The sequence below is a fragment of the Rutidosis leptorrhynchoides genome, chromosome 4, assembly GCF_046630445.1.
Source record: "Rutidosis leptorrhynchoides isolate AG116_Rl617_1_P2 chromosome 4, CSIRO_AGI_Rlap_v1, whole genome shotgun sequence".
Classification (NCBI taxonomy): domain Eukaryota; kingdom Viridiplantae; phylum Streptophyta; class Magnoliopsida; order Asterales; family Asteraceae; genus Rutidosis; species Rutidosis leptorrhynchoides.
Genome location: NC_092336.1, coordinates 240,633,412 through 240,646,744, shown reverse-complemented (window position 1 = coordinate 240,646,744; position 13,333 = coordinate 240,633,412).

The following is a 13,333-nucleotide window of genomic DNA, read 5'->3' as shown; positions in this document are numbered from 1 at the left end:
AATAAATAAAAATAATAAAAAGATAAAAATCACCAACGGGAACTATATCAGTCTGGATAAGGGTTCCAGTTCATGTCGTCGGGCGGGTTTCATGGTTGGTTATAGGTGTACTGATAGGCCTGGTTAGGGTCGTAGAGAGTAAATTGTGGTCGCATATCGGGCTGGTGTGGAGGATAGTAAGCAGGTCGGGTCGGTTCGTAGTGATCCTGAGGTGATAGCTGGCTCATGATCTGATGCTGATGATAGTGCCATCTATCATGCTGTCATTGCCTAGAATGCTCGTACACATCCTGGGCGTGTAACTGCTCGTATCGACTATGTCTATCCTGGTTTGTCATTTCTACCTCATCTATACGCTGGTAGACGTCGGTCATAGCCTCACTAATGACATCCCTAATGTCATCTGCTTCCTCCATTTCCTCATCTGAACCTCTCTCTACCTGAGGATGACTACCATCATATGGTATTGCCTGATTTCATCTGCTTTTCAATACCTTAGCACCCTGATAGACCTTTAATCCTAAAGTATCATCCTATTCCCTACACACCATCAGTGGACCCTCTTGGTCCCTATCTACACCCAAATACTCTCCAATGAGAGTAACAAAAATACCTCCTCCTATTATTCCCCCGTCCTGTATTCCTACCACTACTTTGGACAGATAAAAACCAACACAGTAGGGGATATTAACAAAGCTTCTAGTGTTTCGAATACACTTAAGGTAAAATAAGTCGTGTAAGGTCATATTTTCCTTGTTTTTACCTCTTTGTGTAATCGAATTAGCTAAAAATATATGTATAATACGTAGCTCTGCTTTGTTAATATCTAAGTAGGAGTGTCTTCCTCCTAGCGAAAAAATATTATAATCTGACATACGCCTCCAGACGGCGTTTGCGTCAAAATTCCTATCTACCCGCTCCCCATGATAAATCAAATTTGTACAATCGGGTAGTAGTAATTCACCAGGAGTGTAAATCTGTAAAGCTCTGGCCATGTCCAGCATGGACATCCTGTACATCCTACGGCCAAGTATAAATCTAAGAAAACTTCTATCATCTAACCTAACTACATCCGCATTTAACATTATAGTACTCATAAGCTCAACGCACCATTTCTTATATATAGGCCTACGAATGGTGATTAAACGTTCCCAATCGGGAAAAGAAGAGTTGCCATACCTTTGGATCAGATGCAGTCTAACTGAGTTAACTAGGTGGACCCTTTCCAAAGGCTCCCAATCAATTACCCTCGGCACTTCTACATTTTTTGTTAGCAGTTTAAATTTGTTACTTTGATATGTCGGGTAATCTCTCCAACTTCGATCAAATCTCAAATTGGGATGCAACTGTTCTTCATGAATCGTCGGGTGTGCTACTATCGGATGAATCGGCAATATTACGTAGGCATTAATATATTCTTGTTGCGGATCATAATATGGTACGTGTTGATCAGGTTGTTGTTGTTGTTCCTGTTGTTACTCCTGTTCAGGTTCTGGTTCTGGTTCATATTGCATTTCTGGTTCAGGTTCTGGAGCAGGTTGCCTAGATGATGATGATGCACCATCAGTATCGGTATTTTTCTACAAAACACATTAAACACAAAATTTGTGCATCTAAATATGCATTAGTGTTAGCAAAATAACAACTTGAAACAATTACAATAACATGTTTAATCAAAATTAAACTTATATACATTTTCACAATTTTTACAATTCTACACTTTTTCAAATAAACACATATGAAAATGTTTACAAAGTTCATAAGCATTCAACTCAAATAACATGTTAAAATAACCATTACTAGCAATTAAACAAGTTTTAAATGGCATTTACATCAATTTAATCAAGTTCATGAATTTTAGACCTAAAAAGTCTACTTTAATTCTCAAAAATCATGTTTAGGATCAAAGTTTGGATCATTTAGCTACCTAAACATGTTACACTACTTAATTTAGCAATAATTCATGACAAAAATTGGCCATAACCTGTTTATATCAAAAAGTCCCAAATTGCTCAAGAACACGAACCCTAGATTTCTAAAATTTTTGAAGTTTTTGGCTTCAAATCATGTTAATTAGCATCAATCTAGGTTACACATGCATAAAATACTAACAATTTAACTCTAATTACACTAGAAATTAACAAAATAAAATTGGGTAAAATATTGGTAATTATCACAAAAACTAAGAAATTTAAGAGTTTAGGGATGTAATTTTTACCTTCTTGCTAAAAAATCCAAACCTAGGCATGATTGTAGCGAAGTTTTGTTAGAAATTTGGTGAAAATTGGGTGAAAATTGGTGATTTGAAGAGTGTATGTGTGTATGTGTTCGTGTGTATGTGTGTGTTGGAGTGAGACAGAAGCAGAACTCGCTGGGTTTAAGTTCCTGACCAGTATTCTCTCTCCATGCGATCGCATGGAATTAGTGAAGGAACCCCATGCGATCGCATGGGGTCTGGTATTTTTTTTATATATATTAAAACCTTATACTTTTAAAACATAAATCAATAAATTTTAAAAATTTTGTTGATTTTTAGGAGTGAGGGCGTTTCGGATCGTTGTCCTAGTCCGTCTCTCAACAAAGTTTTAAAATTTGTTACTTTTTAAGCGTCGTTTTAAAAGCAAAGATTTTTGGATTTTTTAAATGTTTTTGGCATACTTTAATTCAATAAGATTAAAAATAATGATAATAAACGTTCTCGTCCCTCCCTTGGGTAGAGCAATTTCGGTTCAACGACCTAGTTTTCAACTCACGACGAATTTTAAAAATCATATTTTTAACTTAGTGAAATAAAGTAAATTTTTGTTTTTAAATTCACACCAAACTTATATTATATTTTTGTTTTTATACATACAAACTTATATTAAAAATATTAATTTTTCAAATATTTACAAACTTAAATATATTGATTTTAAAAAGTTTACAATATTAATTTAATATTTATTTATTAATTTTAAAAACATGGTAAAAAAATAAAATTAAAAATCTTTTTGTTCTTTTATCCCACTTTAATCAATCAAATATTATCAAAAATATACGCCCCTCTTTTCAGTAAAGTAATTTCGGTTCCATAACCTAGTTTTACTCCTGACGAATTTCTAAAATATTTTGGTTTGATTGATTAAAGATATTTATACCTTAAGAATAAACGGTAAATTTCGCAGTGATGTAATAAATTTTTGTATGATATCAATAATTTCGGTTACGCATACCTAATTTTATTGAATACCAATTTAATACTTTATAGCGAACGATTCAGCGTTTATTATCAAAAGGTTAAAAGCAATAAAAATAAAAACTATACATACTTACATGTGAGAAAGAATTCTCAGAGACCTGCTTTAGCCGACTCATAGGAGAGTCGTGTGATTTGATTTTCCATAGCTACGTAAGCGTAACCTCGATTCTTCAATATCTTTTCTTCTAAACATATGAACGGTCCTTCTCTGCATAGAGTAACAAATTCGGTATTTGAATATGTTTGATTATTTGAACATTTACCTTCGTGTGACCATTTTCCGCATTTATAACATCTTTCAAGGTGTCGTGCTCTTCTTTTTGTTGCGGATTTTGATTTTCCTTTACCAAAATGTATCTTATGATGATCTTTTCTGAGTTCTTTTCTTACTCCGTCCATTTTGCTTCTTATGAATGATACCAATTCACTCGGAAGTGTGTCATTATTACGTTAAGTAATCATAACATGTAGCATTAGACCATGGTTCAGATCAAAGGAATTCTTCATCTCGTAAAACCTAAAAAAAATAAAAATTCAGAATGGGGGGGAGAAGACTAGTTCTTTAGGGTCTGCTAGGGAAAGACCATTCGGATTCCATTCTCGGAAACTACACGAAAACAGAATATCTAACCCTAACAGAAATATATATTACCCTAAAAAGATTCTAACCTTCCTATACTTAGTTAGCCGTGGTGTCGAAATTGTGATTAACTTCATCTTCAACTTCCATTGGACTAGCTATGTAATGTTTAACTCTGTGACCATTAACCTTAAATTCAATCCTGTAGTGACCCGAACTTTTCCATGATTATATATATATTAAATGAAATTGTTATTTACATGATTAAGTATTTCCAACATGTTAAGCAATCAAACTTGTTAAGACTTGATTAATAGAAATAGGTTTCATATAGACAATTGACCACCCAAGTTGACCGGTGATTCACGAACGTTAAAACTTGTAAAAACTATACGATGACATACATATGGTTATATATATAGTTAACATGATTTTATTATAAGTATGTATCTCATTAGGTATTTTAACAATGAGTTATATACATAAAAAATGAGACTATTAATTTAAGAAACTCGAAAACGATATATATAACGATTATCGTTATAACAATGTCTTACTAGGTACATATGAATCATATTAAGATATTGATACACTTGGTTAATTATGTTAAATGATAAGTAAATATATTATTAAGTGTATTAACAATGAAATACATATGTAAAAATAAGACTACTAACTTAATGATTTCGAAATGAGACATATATGTAACGATTATCGTTGTAACGACATTTAACTGTATATATATCATACTAAGATATATTATATATCATAATATCATGATAATATAACAATTTAACATCTCATTTGTTATAATAAACAATGGGTTAACAACATTCAACAAGATCGTTAACCTAAAGGTTTCAAAACAACATTTACATGTAACGACTAACGATGACTTAACGACTCAGTTAAAATGTATATACATGTAGTGTTTTAATATGTATTCATACACTTTTGAAAGACTTTAAGACACTTATCAAAATACTTCTACTTAACAAAAATGCTTACAATTACATCCTCGTTCAGTTTCATCAACAATTCTACTCGTATGCACCCGTATTCGTACTCGTACAATACACAGCTTTTAGATGTATGTACTATTGGTATATACACTCCAATGATCAGCTCTTAGCAGCCCATTTGAGTCACCTAACACATGTGGGAACCATCATTTGGCAACTAGCATGAAATATCTCATAAAATTACAAAAATATGAGTAATCATTCATGACTTATTTACATGAAAACAAAATTACATATCCTTTATATCTAATCCATATACCAACGACCAAAAATACCTACAAATACTTTAATTCTTCAATTTTCTTCATCTAATTGATCTCTCTCAAGTTCTATCTTCAAGTTCTAAGTGTTCTTCATAAATTCCAAAAGTTCTAGTTTCATAAAATCAAGAATACTTCCAAGATTGCAAGTTTACTTCCAAGTTTTCTAAATCCATTCCAAGTAATCATCCAAGATCAAGAAACCTTTATTACTTACAGTAGGTTATCTTTCTAATACAAGGTAATAATCATATTCAAACTTTAATTCAATTACTATAACTATAACAATCTTATTTCGAGTGGAAATCTTACTTGAAATTGTTTTCGTGTCATGATTCTGCTTCAAGAACTTTCAAGCCATCCAAGGATCCTTTGAAGCTAGATCTATTTTTCTCATTTCCAGTAGGTTTATCCAAGGAACTTGAGGTAGTAATGATGTTCATAACATCATTCAATTCATACATATAAAGCTATCTTATTCGAAGGTTTAAACTTGTAATCACTAGAACAAAGTTTAGTTAATTCTAAACTTGTTCGCAAATAAAACTATGATAAACTTTGATTTAAAAGTTTTTATTCTGGGAAAATGATTTTTATTATGAACATGAAACTATATCCAAAAATTATGGTTAAACTCAAAGTGGAAGTATGTTTTCTAAAATGGTCATCTAGACGTCGTTCTTTCGACTGAAATGACTACCTTTACAAAAATGACTTGTAACTTATTTTTCTGACTTTAAACCTATACTTTTTCTGTTTAGATTCATAAAATAGAGTTCAATATGAAACCATAGCAATTTGATTCACTCAAAACGGATTTAAAATGAAGAAGTTATGGGTAAAACAAGATTGGATAATTTTTCTCATTTAAGCTACGTGAAAATTGGTAACAAATCTATTCCAACCATAACTTAATCAACTTGTATTGTATATTATATAATCTTGAGATACCATAGACACGTATACAATGTTTCGACCTATCATGTCGACACATCTATATATATTTCGGAACAACCATAGACACTCTATATGTGAATGTTGGAGTTAGCTATACAGGGTTGAGGTTGATTCCAAAATATATATAGTTTGAGTTGTGATCAATACTGAGATACTTATACACTGGGTCGTGGATTGATTCAAGATAATATTTATCGATTTATTTCTGTACATCTAACTGTGGACAACTAGTTGTAGGTTACTAACGAGGACAGCTGACTTAATAAACTTAAAACATCAAAATATATTAAAAGTGTTGTAAATATATTTTGAACATACTTTGATATATATGTATATATTGTTATAGGTTCGTGAATCAACCAGTGGCCAAGTCTTACTTCCCGACGAAGTAAAAATCTGTGAAAGTGAGTTATAGTCCCACTTTTAAAATCTAATATTTTTGGGATGAGAATACATGCAGGTTTTATAAATGATTTACAAAATAGACACAAGTACGTGAAACTACATTCTATGGTTGAATTATCGAAATCGAATATGCCCCTTTTTATTAAGTCTGGTAATCTAAGAATTAGGGAACAGACACCCTAATTGACGCGAATCCTAAAGATAGATCTATTGGGCCTAACAAACCCCATCCAAAGTACCGGATGCTTTAGTACTTCGAAATTTATATCAAATCCGAAGGGTGTCCCGGAATGATGGGGATATTCTTATATATGCATCTTGTTAATGTCGGTTACCAGGTGTTCACCATATGAATGATTTTTATCTCTATGTATGGGATGTGTATTGAAATATGAAATCTTGTGGTCTATTGTTACGATTTGATATATATAGGTTAAACCTATAACTCACCAACATTTTTGTTGACGTTTAAAGCATGTTTATTCTCAGGTAAATACTAAGAGCTTCCGCTGTTGCATACTAAAATAAGGACAAGATTTGGAGTCCATGTTTGTATGATATTGTGTAAAAACTGCATTCAAGAAACTGATTTCGATGTAACATATTTGTATTGTAAACCATTATGTAATGGTCGTGTGTAAACAGGATATTTTAGATTATCATTATTTGATAATCTACGTAAAGCTTTTTAAACCTTTATTTATGAAATAAAGGTTGTGGTTTGTTTTAAAAATGAATGCAGTCTTTGAAAAACGTCTCATATAGAGGTCAAAACCTCGCAACGAAATCAATTAATATGGAACGTTTTTAATCAATAAGAACGGGACATTTCAAATCCCATTTAAATTTATTAATTCTACTGTTCCGTACGGAAAAACTCTTTTGACTATGAATGGTCCAGACCATCTTGATTTCAATTTTTCAGGAAATACCTTGAATCGTGAATTGAAAAGAAGAACTCTGTCTCCTTCTTTGAATTCTTTTGAACTTCTGATTCTTTTATCATGCCATTTCTTCATTCTTTCCTTATAGATTAACGAATTTTCATATGCTTCATGCCTTAATTCTTCTAATTCGTTTAGTTGACTTAACCATAGACGTCCAGCTTTATGTAAATCAAGATTACATGTCTTCAAAGCCCAAAATGCTTTGTGCTCAGTTTCTACTGGAAGATGACATACTTTTACATAAACGAGTCTAAAAGGTGTGGTTCTAATTGGAGTTTTGTAGGCTGTTCTAAAAGCCCAGAGTGCATCCTCCAATTTCATGGACCATTCCTTTGGATTTGATCCTACGGTTTTCTCTAGAATACGTTTTAAAGCACGGTTGGTATTTTCAACTTGTCCACTTGTTTGTAGATGATAAGCGGTTGAGATTTTATGAGTTACTCCATATCTTTTAAGAACTTTCTCAAGTTGATTATTACAAAAATGAGTACCCGATCACTTATTAAAGCTTTCGGTGTTCCAAACCTTGCAAAAAGATGTTTTAAAAAGTTGACTACAACTCGTGCATCGTTAGTTGGAAGAGCTTGTGCTTCCGCCCATTTAGATACATAATCAATGGCAACGAGAATGTAGAGATTATTATGAGATTTTGGAAATGGACCCATAAAGTCAATACCCCAAACGTCAAATACTTCACATACTTGAATGACATTTTGTGGCATTTCATCACGTTGACTTATTTTTTCGGCCCTTTGACAGGCATCACAGGATTTGCAAAGAAGGTGTGCGTCTTTAAAAATTGTAGGCCAATAGAATCCAGCATTGTAAACTTTTCTTGCTGTAAGTTGAGGCCCATAATGCCCTCCTGTTGGTCCTGTGTGACAATGGTTTAAGATTTGACTAGCTTCATCTCTGAATACGCATCAGCATATTATTCCATCTGGACAACTTTTAAACAAATGTGGATCTTCCCAAAAATAGTGTTTTATATCACTAAAGAATTTCTTTCGTTTTTGGTACGACAACTCTTTTTCGAGGAATCCACATACTAAGTAGTTTGCATAGTCTGCAAACCATGGAATTTCACTATAATCTATTTTCAATAGATATTCATCAGGAAAGTTATCTTGTATGGCCGATTCATTTAGAACTTCTAATTCAGGATTTTCAAGACGAGAAAGATGATCAGCTGCGAGATTTTCTGCTCCCTTTTTGTCTCGGATTTCAATATCGAATTCTTGTAAGAGTAAAATCCAATGGATTAATCGTGGTTTAGCATCTTATTTTGAAAATAGGTATCTAAGAGGAGAATGGTCGGTATAGACCACCGTTTTTGCTAGAACGAGATATGAACAAAATTTGTCAAAAGCAAAGACAATAGCAAGGAGTTCTTTTTTAGTAGTTGTGTAATTTGTTTGTGCTCCTTGTAACGTCTTACTTGCATAATAAATAGGTTGAAATCGTTTTTCAATCCTTTGTTCTAAAACGGCTCCCATTGCAAAATCACTTGCATCGCACATTAGTTCAAACGGAAGATTCCAATTTGGAGTTATCATGATCGGTGCATTAGTGAGTTTTTCTTAAAGAATATTAAAAGATTTGATACATTCATCTGAAAAGATGAATGGAGCATCCTTTTCTAGGAGTTTATTCATAGGAGTGGCAATTTTAGAAAAATCTTTTATGAAACGTCGATAAAAACCGGCATGCCCTAGAAAACTCCTAACTCCTCTAACATTGGTGGGATGTGTAAGTTTAGCAATTACATCTACTTTAGCTCTATCCACTTTAATTCCTTCCATTGAAATTTTATGATCAAGAACAATGCCTTCTTTAACCATGAAATGGCATTTCTCCCAATTAAGAACTAGATTTGATTGTTTGCATCTAATAAGCATTCGTTCAAGATTAACTAGACATGATTCAAAAGTATCACCAAAAACTGAAAAGTCATCCATGAAAACTTCCATGCATTCTTCTATCATGTCGTGAAAAATCGCCATCATGCACCTTTGAAAGGTTGCAGGGGCATTGCAAAGTCCAAATGGCATGCGTTTGTAAGCAAAAGTACCATAAGGGCACATGAATGTGGTTTTCTCTTGATCCTCGGGTGCTATTGGAATTTGAAAATATCCGGAAAAACCGTCAAGAAAACAATAGTAACTATTTTCGGCTAATCTTTCCAACATTTGATCAATAAAAAGTAAGGGAAAGTGGTCTTTTCTTGTGGCGTCATTTAATTTTCTATAATCAATACAAACATGCCATCCTGTTACAGTCCTAGTAGGAATAAGCTCATTTTTCTCATTTGTGATGACAGTCATGCCACCTTTCTTAGGTAGACATTGAACTGGGCTTACCCATGGACTATCAGAGATTGGATAAATTAAACCTGCATCAAGCAGTTTAATAATTTCTTTCTTAACAACATCTTGCATATTAGGATTTAGTCTTCGTTGGCGTTGCACATACGTTTTATGACCTTCTTCCATAAGGATTTTATGTGTGCAATACGAAGGATTTGTTCCTTTAATATCATGAATCTTCCATGCAATAGCTGTTTTATGAGCTTTTAGCATAGCAATGAGTTGAGATTTTTCATTTTCAGTAAGAGAAGACGATATTATTACAGGTAATTCAGATTCACCATGTAAATAAGCATATTCCAAATGGTTTGGAAGTGGCTTTAACTCTAATATCGGTGGTTCTTCTATCGATGATTTATATCGATATCTGTCTTCCTCTTTTAGCATTTGAATTTCTTCTGTTGTTGGTTCATATCCATTAATTATAAGTGTAGCTAACATTTCAGTTTCATCAATTGGTTCAGTTCCTTCTCCTAAAGAACATTCTCCTGTTCCTTGTAATTCTGGAAATTCTTCTAACAATTCTGCATGTGAATCTATAGTTTGAATATAATAACATGTATCATCTGCAGATTGCGGTTGTTGCATGGCTCTATCAACAAAAAAGGTAACACTCTCGTCCTCTATACTTAGGGTCAGTTTCTTACCGAACACGTCTATTATTGCTTTAGTCGTGTTTAAGAATGGTCTTCCTAATATGAGAGGAACTCAAGAATCTTCTTCCATGTCCAGAATAACAAAATCTACTGGAAATACTAAAGTACCAACTTTAACTAGCATGTTCTCCATTATCCCTCTAAGATATTTTACTGATCGATCGGCTAGTTGTATACTTATTCGTGTTGGTTTCAATTCTCCAAGGTGTAGTTTAGTGTATAGTGAATACGACATTAAATTTATACTAGCACCTAAATCTGCCAATGCTTCTATTGAACTAAGACTACCCAGAAAACATGGAATTGTGAAACTTCCTGGATCAGAGAGTTTTTCTGGTATCTTATTCAACAGCACTGCAGAACAATTAGCATTCATAGTAACAGCCAAGAGTTCTTCCATTTTTTTTCTATTTGTGATTAGATCTTTCAAGAATGTAGCATATCTTAGCATTCCTGAAATCATATCAATGAAAGGAAGATTGACATTTATCTGTTTAAACATATCCAAGAATTTGGATTGCTCGGCTTCATGTCTTTCTTTTCTCATTTTACTCGGGTAAGGAAGTGGTGGTTGGTATGGTTTAACATAAGGTTTAGCCTTAACTGTGTTATCTTCATTAACCTTTTCAACTACCGGTTCTGTTTCCTTATCTTGCTCAGATTGTGGTTCTTGTAGAGTGGGAATAGCTTCATCAGAAATTACAGGCATTTCAGGTGGTTTAAGTGTAATACCACTTCTTGTAGTAATGGCTTTAGCTGTTTCATTCCGGGGGTTAGCATTTGTATCGCTAGGTAGACTTTCCAGTTTTCTTTCACCTATTAACCTTGCTAGGTTACTTACTTCTTGTTTCAGATTTTGAATAGAAGCTTGTTGATTTCTAAATGCTTGAGCATTTTGTTCATTCGTTTGTTTCTGCGATGTGAAAAACTGAGTTTGAGATCCAACTAGCTTTTACATCATATCTTCTAAATTTGGCTTTTTATCATCTATTTGTGGTGGTTTATTTTGAAAAATAGGTCTTTGTTGATTGTAAGTATTATTAGATACTTGTTGATTGCTAGGACCTTGTTGATTGTTGTATTAAACATTTCGGTTATAATTCTGATTTTGATTGTAGATTAGTCTTGGCGGTTGATAATTATTCTGATAATTATTTCCAGGCCTTTGGTTCATGTATGAAACATTCTCTCTTTGTTCCATTGTTTGTTCAATACTGAGACAATCTTTTATCAAATGTGGTCCTCCACACTGCTTACAACTAATTTGTATTGAGTGAATATCTTTAGTCATCTTTTCCATTCGTCTCTCAACAGCATCTATCTTTGCAGAAATGGAATCGAAGTCATGGCTAGAATCGGCTCTAGCTGCTTTAGATGATCTAACGATATCTTTTTCTTGGTGCCACTCATGTGAGTGGGAAGCAGTGTTACCAATAATTTTGTAAGCGTCGGTTGCGGTTTTCTTCATAATGGAACCACCAGCTGCTATATCAATATCTTTTCTTGTAGTGATGTCGCATCCTTGGTAGAATATTTGTACTATTTGATAAGTGTCTAAACCATGTTGCGGACATCCTCTCAATAACTTTCCAAATCTTGTCCACGCCTCATATAGAGTTTCATTTGGCTTTTGCGTGAACGTAACTATTTCTCCTTGAAGTCTTACGGCTTTAGATGCCAGAAAGAATTTTTTAAGAAAATTTTCAACTAAAACATCCCATGTATCAACCGCCCCTTCAGGTAACGATTCTAACCAATCTTTGGCTTCTCTCTTTAAAGTCCAGGGAAATAACATGAGATATATATGTTCATCCTCAACTTCTCGGATTTCAAATGGTGTACAGATCCTATTAAAGGTTCGAAGATGTTCGTTTGGATCTTCCTTCGGTGCACCACTAAATTGGCATTGATTAGTTACCATGTGTAGGATTTGTCCTTTGAATTCATAATCTGGCGCATTAATGTCAGGTTGAGTAATTGCGTGACCTTGGCCAGTGCGTTTAGCTCGCATTCGGTCTTCCATACTTAGAGGTTCCAAATTCTCACTAGAGGATTCTGATTTAATGGTTTGTTCCTCGACAATCTCTGTTTGAATGATTGGTGGTTCCGGAGGAAAGATTAATGGTTCAGGATCTCTGAATTGTCCCTGAATATCCTTCGGATTCTCAATTGTGAGGTCGGGTTCAAAAAATGGATTATCGAAAATTTGAATTGGAGTACTTGGTCGACTTGATGACGATTCTAAAGAAAAATCAACGGCGACAATATTGGCTAGATGTCTTGATCGAGTTACAGGTGGTGAACGTATAAAAGGTGGTGAACGTTTTGCTCGGTGCATTCACTGAATATATCCTATTAGTTATAAAAGATAAAAAATTATATAAGTTATCAAATTAATAGACTTTTCTGATTTTGCCCACGTTTCGAATAGCCAATAGATGCAGCAGGTAGCCAGGACCCTTTAAATCGGAAGCCCACAACTCGCCACTAACAAATCCAACTATTACTACGAACCAGAAAATTTTGGATGTCTATCAATTTAACCGCTTAAAATAATTTTTCGTCGAAATTTAAAGAAATTTTAGAGAAGAAATAGAAAAAAATCTAAGTCCTAAAACCTAGAGCGGCGAAAAATAAGAAAGAAAAAGAGCGCGTCGAAAAACGTTGAAAAATAAAAGGTCGAAAAATAATAAAAAGAACGTAGCGCGTCGAACTTAAAAGTTTAAAAACTAAGAATTAAAAGTTGCGTCTAAAAATATTAAAGCTTAAAAGGAATACTATATCCAAAACGGCAATAACTTAAAAAGTACTAAAATTTTAAAACGGCGTCGCAAAATTCTAAAGCTCCTAAATCTTGGTCTAAAGAAAAAGTACTTAAGGGATTTTACGGCAAAGCCTAGAA